Source organism: Vicugna pacos, chromosome 3 (genome assembly GCF_048564905.1).
Source record: "Vicugna pacos chromosome 3, VicPac4, whole genome shotgun sequence".
Lineage (NCBI taxonomy): Eukaryota > Metazoa > Chordata > Mammalia > Artiodactyla > Camelidae > Vicugna > Vicugna pacos.
The window spans coordinates 98,043,921-98,054,631 of record NC_132989.1 but is presented as its reverse complement, the minus strand read 5'-3'; the positions used below and the strand labels follow the sequence as shown (position 1 = coordinate 98,054,631).

General features: G+C 44.9%; 1 pseudogene; it reads right to left on the bottom strand.

The window, feature by feature from the left end:
- Window positions 1-4,908: 4,908 nt before the first annotated feature.
- LOC102534958 (ubiquitin-conjugating enzyme E2 variant 1 pseudogene) lies at window positions 4,909-5,288 on the bottom strand (annotated as a pseudogene).
- Between the last annotated feature and the right edge of the window lie 5,423 nt (window positions 5,289-10,711).

Here is a 10,711-nt window from a genome sequence, read left to right as displayed (position 1 = left end):
CTTTGAAGGTGGGAACCCTGTCCCTAAAATCTACAGATGAGGGCTGGGTAAGGCTCAGGACAATGGAAGCAGAAATTTAAAAATGACCTCATTCAAATCACACCTTGTGAAACCAGCTGCATAATGGTTAGCCAAGTATCAGAGCTGCTACTTCACAGCTCTCTTGATCCCATGAGATGCTGCTCTGTGAAAAAGTCCAGAAGCTTGCCTCATATGTGTATCTTTCTCTAGTTTTAAAATTTACTTTATTCAGGGGGATAACAATTTGGGGGATCAAAGTCCTGAGCATTGAACAGGGACCATCCTGAGAAAAAATCATTTCCAAGGCAAATAATGACTCAACTCAAACTGAAAACAGTCCCCTTAGTACCTCAGAAGGGACCTCTGGCAAGTGGCATCTTGCCAGGGAATTGACTCAAAACAAATCTCTAGCAGCCCAGAGGTGCTGGAAGGGAGTTTCAGAAACAGTCAGCCTGGGGAGGACTGTGTAACAGCTTACAGGAATTGCTCACTCACACTTTAATGTTCATCCTCTGCAGAACTCTGCTCATCTCTGTGGCTTCAAAACAGCACGCAGGAACTAGAGCTGGTTACATCAGGAGGAGACATTGGACACATGCTATTCCATCTCTTTCATTGTACAGGTGAGGAATCCAAGGCATGGAGAGATGAAAGGATTTGCCCAAAGCTGCACAGCAGAGAACTGTGAGCAGAAGCCGGATCTCTAGTTTCCTAGTTCAAATATTTCCAATCCCTGATATCTTATATATTGTTTAGGCAGATGGTGTGGTGACCCCATGGATTTGCCTTCTTGCTGTTACATCTCTGTTCCTGGTGCCGAGCTCAAGCATCAATCAGCAAACAGTAGGAAGAGATAGACGTGGCCCCAGTGCATGGGAACAGCATGTGACAGTGTGTCAGCACGGACATAATTTAAAGCAGTGCCATGGCAACCAGCATTCACTCTGGCCCCAGACAGCACTGTGAGCTATGGAGTGTCATTGAAAATGGTTTCTCGCTTGCTGAGCAGAATGTCCAAGCTTCTGTTTCCTCTGCAGTGAGTGACTCTAAAACAGATCAAGCACTGAGTGCAGAAATAGGACCCGTCCAGCTCCGTTACCAAGGGTTGGGGGGTTTCTCACAGGAGAAATAAACTCAGCAGCCTTGGGAATCCCCAAGCATCACTGTGTCTAGCAGTATGGTTTTGCTTCCTTTTAGAGCAAATGCATTGTTTCAAAGTGTGTTCCCAGAACACTCATGTTCCAAAGAGATTCCCAAGATGATTATAAAGGCAAGGGGGAAGGGCCCTACCACTGGTATCTTTCTTATATGCAGAAGGTTCTGCTGCTCCCAAAATAAAACAAACAAACAAAAACAAACAAAACCATAAAGCAGGGCAGCAGGCCAGGAGAGGTGTGGAATGACTCAGATTCCATCAGCAGGATTGATTTTTAGGCCATTGTACTGAGATGTTGATGCCTCCTTCTTGATTTTAACTTGAATACTCATCTGTCAACAGAACTCCTGACACAGACCATGTGGCGTCCCTGATATGTGATCTCCCTTCTTTTTCTGAGTTTCTAATTGGGCACATGGGAATAAAGACTTGCAGCTTCCATGACACTTAGGCATGGCCCTGTGGCCAGTTCGCACCATTGCTCTGTGGGTGGACGTGCAGTTTTCCAGACGGTGCCCTCATCCTTGGACCTGCCCCTCTTCTCTTTGGCTGGTTTGTCACTGCAGTGGTGACAACCACTTGGGCCATGAGGTGAGGGACCATGGAGCAATAAGACATACTTTAATGGTAATTCAAAAATATTGCTACTTATTTTACCACTACTATAAAAAATTAAGTGGGAGGTACCCAATATACTAAATAGATGAAGCTTGGTTCTGGGCAAAGCTCTTGCACGTGAATTTCTCTCTCTCTCTCTATATTTAAATATATATATATATTCTTAAATTCTTTCTGAATGAGCCAATATCCTATAATACCCCTACCAACGCTACCACTGGTTATGCTAGAAGTTTTATTTAGGATGCCTTGGTAACAGCCAGCTTCTGCTCAAAAGTAACTTAAAAACATAGGAATTTTTTAAATGATGTTGCTCCCCAAGAAAATCAAAAGTTAGGGAGTTCCCAGGTTGGTTCGCTGTTAAGTTGTTGCTGACAAATTGCTACTATGACATATCATCACAAACTTGGTGGCTTAAAACAATCAAATTTATTCTCTTGCAGTTCTGGAGGTCAGAAAGCTGAAGTCAGTTTCTCTGGATTCAGGTCAGTTGGCACGGCCGGTTTTTTCTGGAGGCTTTAGGGGAGAATCTCTTTCCTTGTCTCCTTCAGCTTCTGGAGGCCTGTTTCCCTTGGCTCGTGACCCCTTCCTTGAATCACTCCAACCTCTGGCTTCCTATTTCTGTAGTCAAATCTCCCCCTGCCTCCCTTTTTTAAGGACCCTTGTGATTGTATGTAGGGCCCACCCAGATAATTCAGGATAACCTCTTCATCTCAAGATCCATAGCTTAATCACTTCTGCAAAATCCCCTTCCTCATACAAGGTAAGGTTTACAAGGTCTAGGGATTAGATCACAGATATCTTTGAGGTCTTTACGCAGCCTACCACAGCAGTTAAGCACCCAGGCTCTTTTTGTAATGAATGGGGAAGAACATATCTGACTCTATATTAGATCTGTTTCTTTTACTTAAACCTTTGTCTTCTATTGCTTGTTAATCACTAAAGGGATGTTGCCTGTAAGCTTCAATTTTACATAATGGCCCATCTCTGGGAACCCTGCCTCCCAGGTAATGAGCTTTAAGCTAAAATACCTTTGTTTAGCCCACAGGAAAGGTCCTTACTAGGTCCATACTAGGTCCATTCGTGAGTGACTGCAGGAAGGAAGAAATTAACACCTCCCTTCCAGAGTCTATCCAGAACCAGGACTTTACCCCTTCCCCTTTCAGTACAAAAGAAGCCTGAATTCAAACTCGGAGAGGATGGTTTTCTACGACATTAGTCCACCATCTCCTTAGTTTGCTAGCTTTCTGAAGAAAGTTGTTATTCTTTGCTCTGACCTTTGTGTAGTGAGCAGAATGAGTCCAGACTTGGTAATATTTTTATTTTCCTACTCTGTTGTTCTCAGTGTTTTGGTGATACCTCCCTTCATGGTTTGTTTGTCTGTTTTAATTGAGGTTTAATGGATTCACAATGTTGTGTTAATTTCTGGTGTACAGCATAGTGATTCAGTTTTATATATATATATGTGTGTGTGTGTGTGTATATATATATATATATATATATACCTTTTCATATTCTTTTTCATTATAAACTATTATTAGGTATTGAATATAGTTCCCTGTGCAATACAATTGGACCTTGTTGTGTATCTATTTTAAATATAGTAGTTAGTATCTGCAAATCCTAAACTCCCAATTTATCCCTCCCCATCCCCTTCCCCACCCCGTAACCATAAGCTTGTTTTCTATGTCTGCGAGTCTGTCTCTGTTTTATAAGTAGGTTCATTTGTGTCCTTTTTTTAGATTTTTAGATCACATATAAGTGATATCATATGGTATTTTTCTTTCTCTTTCTGACTTACTTCACTTAGCATGACAATCTCCAGATCCACCCCTGTTGCTGCAAATGACATTATTTTTTCTTTTCTATGTCTGAGTAGTATTTCGTTGTATGTATACACCACAACTTCTTTATCCAGTCATCTGCCAGTAGACATTAAGTTGCTTCCATGTCTTGGCTATTGTAAATAGTGCTGCTGTGAACACTGGGGCACATATGTCTTTTCAAATATGCCAGGAGTGGGATTGCTGGATCACAAGGTAACTCTATTTTTAGTTTTTTAAGGAATCTCCATACTGTTCTCCATAGTGGCTTAACCAAACTACATTCCCACCAATAGTGTATGAGGATTCCCTTTTCTCCACACCCTCTCCAGCATTTTATCATTTGTGGACTTTTGAATGATGGCCATTCTGACTGGTGTAAGGTGATAACCTCATTGTAGTTTTGATTTGGGTTTCTCTGATAATTAATGATATTAAGCATTTTTTTCATGCCTTCATATTTTAAAAATCATTTTGGGGTTCCAAGCACCACATCCTCATGAGGCCTTGTCTCCAGCAACATGGCAGGGGTGTTTCCATCCTGCCTCTGCAGTTATTAAGGAGGACCTGCTTTCCAAGAACTTCTCAGCAGAAGCCACAGCAGGTCCCAGGAGCCAGGACTGGGTCACCTGCCTGTGATCTAGCTGCAAACGATCCTGATAATTTGCTGATTTGGCACTTTTAACATTGACAGCTGGACACGGATGCTGCTGCCAAGAGGGAGAATAACAGCTAGGGAGGCAGCTACTCACTCTTGAAGGTCTTGCAGGATATTCCATGTGCATGAGTGCCCTCCTGGAGCCCCTGTCTCTAGGCAGCAGTAAAAAGCACGTGACAAGAAGTTAATCATGTTTACTGTATTTACAAAATAACATTCCATTTAACTGTCAACCACGAATGGGAGGAAAGATACTCAATACTTGTGTGTGTGTGTGTGTGTGTGCACGTGCAAAGCACCAAACGTAACGTCTGACAACTTTTATCATGAAACACAAGGGTAATGTGTGATAACTGGGTTGTCCTTTTATTCATTCAGCCGACATTTGAAGCTCCTTCTCTGTGTCAGACTGAGAAGATGATTTTTTTTTACTTGCAGAACTTACATATTTCAAGTGGACAAAGAATGAGTATCACTTACAGTATCTGAAGATAAATTGCCTTTGAATGGTAGCTTCCTTTCCAGTATTTTGAGGTCTACAAGACGTAACTAGAAAATTTATTACTGTGGAAAAATGAAGACTGCTTAAATCGAATGGAGGGGAGGGGAGGGCCTGTGGCTTTTCTTTTTGATTAATTGCTGTAACACTGTCCATTGGGTGGCTGAGGGAGTATCACATTTTCTTTAGACACCATTAGGGGTTGACGCTCCTGCAGGACAACTCTGATACTCTATGAATTCTGCCATTTGGCTAGCACTGATATGGCTCTTGGGTCCACCACTCCATTAGAACTATTAATGCCATTCATATTAATTTTGGTTACACATGTTACAAAGGGGGTTGCTTCTGGGTATTTAGGTACACATTCTATTTTAAGGTTGTATATTTAGTTTTCATAAATTGTTCTTGAAGGCCCAGTTATCATCCTGTCCATCTTCTAAGTGTCATGTCTTCATCATCTTCTAGACCCCAGCCAACTGTGCCACCTCCTACTCCTTTCTGGCCTTCTTCGAGTTCTCTATCACGGGCTAAAGTTACAAATATGAATTAAAAAAAGATCTCTGGTGTCGAGGAGATCCTGGATCATTGTAGGAGAGACAGGCAGTCTAAGAGAAGGAATGGTGTTGCTCTGGTGGAGACAGGATGCTGGGAGGTGCACAGTGATGCTCTACGGAAGCCAAGCTCTCTTAAGCTTCATGAAGTATCAGGAGCCAGGACTGGCTGATCGTCTCTCACTGTCCCATTTCACCATTTCTTCCCTCCATGCCGTCTTTCCCTTTCTCCTTCTTTGTCCACATGACTGAAGCCAGCTGCCCTACAACGAATGGCCTCCCCTGCAGTGGGCTGTCCCACTGCAGTGTGATGAGGTCATACTATAACATAAACGCTACAGCCAAAGTAGGAGGCTTGAAATGCACCCACCGGTACCGCTCAGAGATGATGAAAGGGAAGAGGAAGTGGGGTGGGGATGCGGGCAGAGGTGGTGGTTGTAATCTGAGTTACTCAAGTGAGCTGTCTCCTACCCGCTTTCAGACAACTCGTTCCACTTCTCTGAGCCTGGAAAAGGGTGAACGAAGGCCTTGCTGGGTTTGGAGGAGGGAAGAGCTGCCCGCCCCTCTCTCCAGGGAGCACTGGCTCAGGCTGCCATGCAAAGGCTCCCGGCAGGTGACGAGACATGGGGCTGGCGCAAAGCCAGACCCTGTGGTTTTTTTGGATCGAGTAGAAAAAGTTCCTGCCCAGAAATAACAGAGACTGGAGAATGAGTGTGGGCTTTTCTCTCACCCTCAGCACGTCTCTACCTCCACCCTGGTCTCATTTCAGGAAGGAGGAGGTTGGGGCGCTGTTGCCGCTGGCAGGTCACTGTTGTTCCTGGCTTGTTTAAAAGTTTCACTTCCAGAACCAATCACAGGGCAAATGCTTTTAGCAGAAATTGTCTTTTGAGGGGGTCAACATTTCAGGTCGCAAAGACCCTGAATCTTTAGGAAAGCTGAACTTTGTCATTGGAGAAGGTGAGAGGGGGTAGAAATGGAGATGCAATCTTGGCTGTCATTAGCTGTCATTTCTCCCAAAAGCTAACACCTACTTCACCTCGACTTCCTTAAAAACGGCGATGGTAAGAACAGAGGATCATGGGAAAGCTTGTTTCCATGGGGAAGCACTGTCTCCTCCTTTCTCTGCAGGTTCAGGCGCGCCTCAGGTCAGCCTCACCTGGGAAGGAATTCACACAGTCCCCGCCTCTCCTGGGAGGGAAGGTGAAGCAGTGCGATTGGAAAAGCTGGCTTCTCTCTGTCCCAGGGGAGAGTGGGTCAAGGGAGAACCCCTGTTTCTTTGCTGTTAGTAAGGGTCTTCATTTTAAAGGCTCACGAAGGTTGTTCCTGCTGAGCAATGTTGTGGAGAATAAATAAAAGAAAGAAAGACTAAAGAAAATAGGATGTTTGGGGGACAGAGCTGGGGATCCTGATGAGAAAATTTGGAGGTAGTGGTGAGAGGGGCAGCTGCCCAGGAGGGGCACCCAAAGAAGGACCATTTGGAGACTGTTCTTGAATTAAAGTCCCACCAGCCTTCGCATGTCGCCTGTACAGTTTTCACTGCACATTCTGGCTTCCTTTCTTTTCAATCACAACTTAATTCCAAGGGCCTAATCCTCATCCTCTGGGGCTGCACGCTGAATACACTGCCCCTTCTTTTGGCTCTTGCCATTTACGTGAGTTCAAATCTGCATCCGCAGAACTTGTCATCACCATTGTGACGGTTTCAGCACAAGCCTATTTGATCTTCAAGTCACCTGTCCTGAGAGGCCTTGCCAAGACTGTCCCTCTAATGTACAAATGCATGCAGGTTGCCCCTGGAATGGCCTTCAAGCCCCAGGGCCTCTTGTTTCCTTCAAGCCCCAGGGCCTCTCCCACTCTATTCCATGAGGGCACAGGAATCCCCTGAGACAGGTGCTTCCTGTCTGCAGCTGTTAGGGCACAGAGCCTTAGTCTCTGGGCCACAGTGACATTTGTCCTTCAGCCTGTCCTTCCTTTCCCCTAGCATGAAGCAATTTTTTTCCAGTGTGGGTCAGTCTCCTTCTCCCCTAAACTCACTTCCAAACATTCAGCTCCTCTAAGTACCAGGATGGGCTTCAGGCTTTTGGAAGCAACAGTTCGGAAGAAGTCTGTCCATTTCTCTCATTTTCTTTAGCTTTCTATCTCTCATATCCCTGCCAAATGACCATGGGCACAAAATAGACCATCTGCTGGAAATGGGGAATGGGCAAAAGAGAAAAATGCATGCAAAAAATTAGTTAAGGCTTCAAAATGTCATTTTGCCCTCAAGGAGGTGGGAACTTCACGTCACCTGCCCAGAACTAAACCAATTGGAACATCTGGAATCAGAATCACTTATGTGCTTGCTAAAAATAAAGACTCCTGGGTTGTGCTTGCTCCGAAGATGGTTCTGAGCATTTTAATTCATGTTTATATCACACAGGGGTCTTGTTAATTTGGGTGGTGGGACCTCAGATCCTGCATTGGTAACAAATGCTCTGGTGGTTGGAGGGCCACATCTGGAGTGGCAAAATTTTAGAGTTGGTGTCGATTGATCCCTTGCAGACCTTTCTGAGGCTATCTTGAGACCCCACAAGTTTCTGGTGGCAGTGGTTTGCTTGAAGTGGGTTTGGAAATTGCTCTGTCCTCATGGATACTGTTCTTTGTTGACTGGGCTCTACCTGGTGGTCATCTAGTCCCACTCGGGCCCCCTTCTTCCCCTTTCCCTCCCCTCACTGGCCGTGCTACTCCCCCCCTAGCTGCCACCCCTACTCTGCCTTAAAGGGCAACTCCACAACCATGCCCTGGTCTTCCTCACCCTGTGGGTCTCCTCTGCCTGTAGATAAATAACTGAACATTCTAGAGAATTTTGAAATGTGCCTAATATGATAAAGTTCTTCTTCCTTCTGGGAGAAAAGGGGATGTGAAACTTGAATAAGCATGTAGAGGTGAGTTAGGAGTTCTTGTTTCTCTCTACGTCCATCATCAGTAGGAAAAAAAATTTACAACTGCCTACTCTAGCCTTGACTTTGAAAGAAGAACTGAGTCTGTGGGAACTCCTGCTGCTTTCTGATAGGTGGAGGGAAAGGGGAGCCAACCCTGTACCTGCTTGCATGGCAGATGTCTGACCCTCAAGTCCCTGGGGAGTGACTGGGGGAGAGTTATGGAATACAAAAAGTGGTGAGGAAGGAGGCAGAGTTTGGTGGCAGAGTCCGTGCTTAGCATGCACAAAGTCCTGGGTTCGATCCCCAGTACCTTCATGAAAATATGTATATATAAATAAACCTAATTACCCCCCCACACCAAAAAAAGAAATGGTGAGATTCTTTTCTGTAGCCATGGAGAACTTCTTGTGTTCAAACTAGCATGGTGTTAATCTCTGTTGCTTAATAATAAGAAAGCAGGTCTAAAGCAGATGTATAGGGAAAGACTGACCGTGGGAGCACTCTAGACGTGGAGAATCATCACTCACATTGGATGATCTAATGGTTGGAGTGAAGCCAGCAATCGCCAATGGACTGTAATGCCAATGGATCTAGAAAGGGACTCCATCCATGTGATTACTGACCAGGGGCTCTGGACCAGAGTGAGATCCTCTAGGCCTGGGAGGGTAACCAAGGAAGTCACTAACCCTGCGGCTGGACAAAAACAGTACCTGAGAGCAGTGGCACCCAGACTAGGGTCTTCAGAAAGCTCTGTCAGCATCACTTGGGGAAATTTAATAACAATGACTCCAACGCCTACCCTAGAGAGGCTGCTTCATTGGGGCCCAGTGAATTATATTAAAAAAAATACTATTTGGGCAATTTTTTGACACACAGCCAGGTTTGGGAATTAATGCCTCAGCACACGATTAGCCAACTTTTTAGCAGAAAATTCATTTACCAGATAAATACTTATTGAACAATTACTACATGCCATGTGTTGTTCTAAGTCCTAGTGGGTAAGATCACTGATGGATTCCTAGAATTTCAAAATATGAAACAGATCCAAATGAGGAGTGGATTTTTCAGGAATTTAAAATATTCATTGTCTGGCAGAAAATGCTGTTTTCTGCTGAACCTCTGAAGCACCAGCAGATTCTGTGGCACATTGTTTGAGAACCGTTGCCCCAGCGGCCTGGGAAGCAGATTGGAGCACATGCTTTCAGTTTCCTGGCCGATCAGGTGGCGACACCTGGCTTTATTGTGTGCACAGAAAGCGTAGGGTACAGCACGTGGCCCGCTGTGGGCCCTTGTGGCATTTTTGTTCTCTTTCCCTCGCCTTTGCTTGAGGGCAGGTTACCTGATCTAGAGGGAAAGTAGGAGGAGGAAATGAGAACATAGTACCTGGAAATGTGTTGCAAGAGGGATCTGCAGATCAGGAGGGGCACAAAATGCAGAGGCCAAGAAGCGACCCAGCCCCTACTGCAGCAAGGAGCAAACATGGTGTAAGATGGTGCAGCTGCCGTGGGAAGCAGTCTGGGAGTTTCTCAAAAAGTGAAACATTAGCGTCATCATATGATGCACTGAGTCCACTCCTGGTTATACATCCAAGAGAAAGGGAGACCCATGTCCCCATCAAAAGCTGTCCACCGAAGTTTATAGTGGCAGCATTCACAGTAGCCAAAAAGTAGAAAGAATCTAAATGTCCGTCAAGTGATGAATAGATGGACAAAACATGATCTAGCATACAGTGGAATATTATTTAAAAAAGGAATGAAATCCTCAAATATGAAACAGCATGGATGAACCTAGAACACATCACAGGAAGTGACAGAAGCCAGTCCCCAAAGGCCACATACTGCACACTAGCCCCACAGGTAACAGGCACACAGGCCTTGATGGTGTACCTCTCCTTGAACAAGTCTTACAGGCTCCTTGTGGGTGGGTGAAGAAAGCATTTTCAGGAGAAGCCACTTGAAATTTACATGCTGTATGAAAATGCATTAGGGGGACAGAAGGCGTTTTTCAGCATGAAAAGTTTGGATCATTGATGGGAATAGAGGCCTGCCAGTGAATCTTAATTCCACTTTCTGGCTCCTGGTTGCCTTCGGGTGTTCTCCCGTGAATGGTTCTGACAATGTGCCGTTCTACAGAATGTGTCATTGTCACTTCCGAACTGCCGCATATGCTCTGCTGCACATCTGGGATTACTGCATCAGGTCTGCAAAACCGATGAAACAAAAAACCCTTGTGAGGTTTGCCTTCAGCACTTTGCAGGGAGGTTGCTCACCATCTGTTTGTTTATACTCTCTAGTGATTGTTTTGCACATTATCAATGAGTAGCATGCAATTACATCGCTATAATGGCAAGTAGTAAACTGAATTCCCAGCAGGGCGTTTCTGGGGGAATAGACGTGCTCTCTGTAGACCTAGTGCCCTGACCAGACTCCACGGTTAGACAGCCAGTGGCTCCGGGGAAATG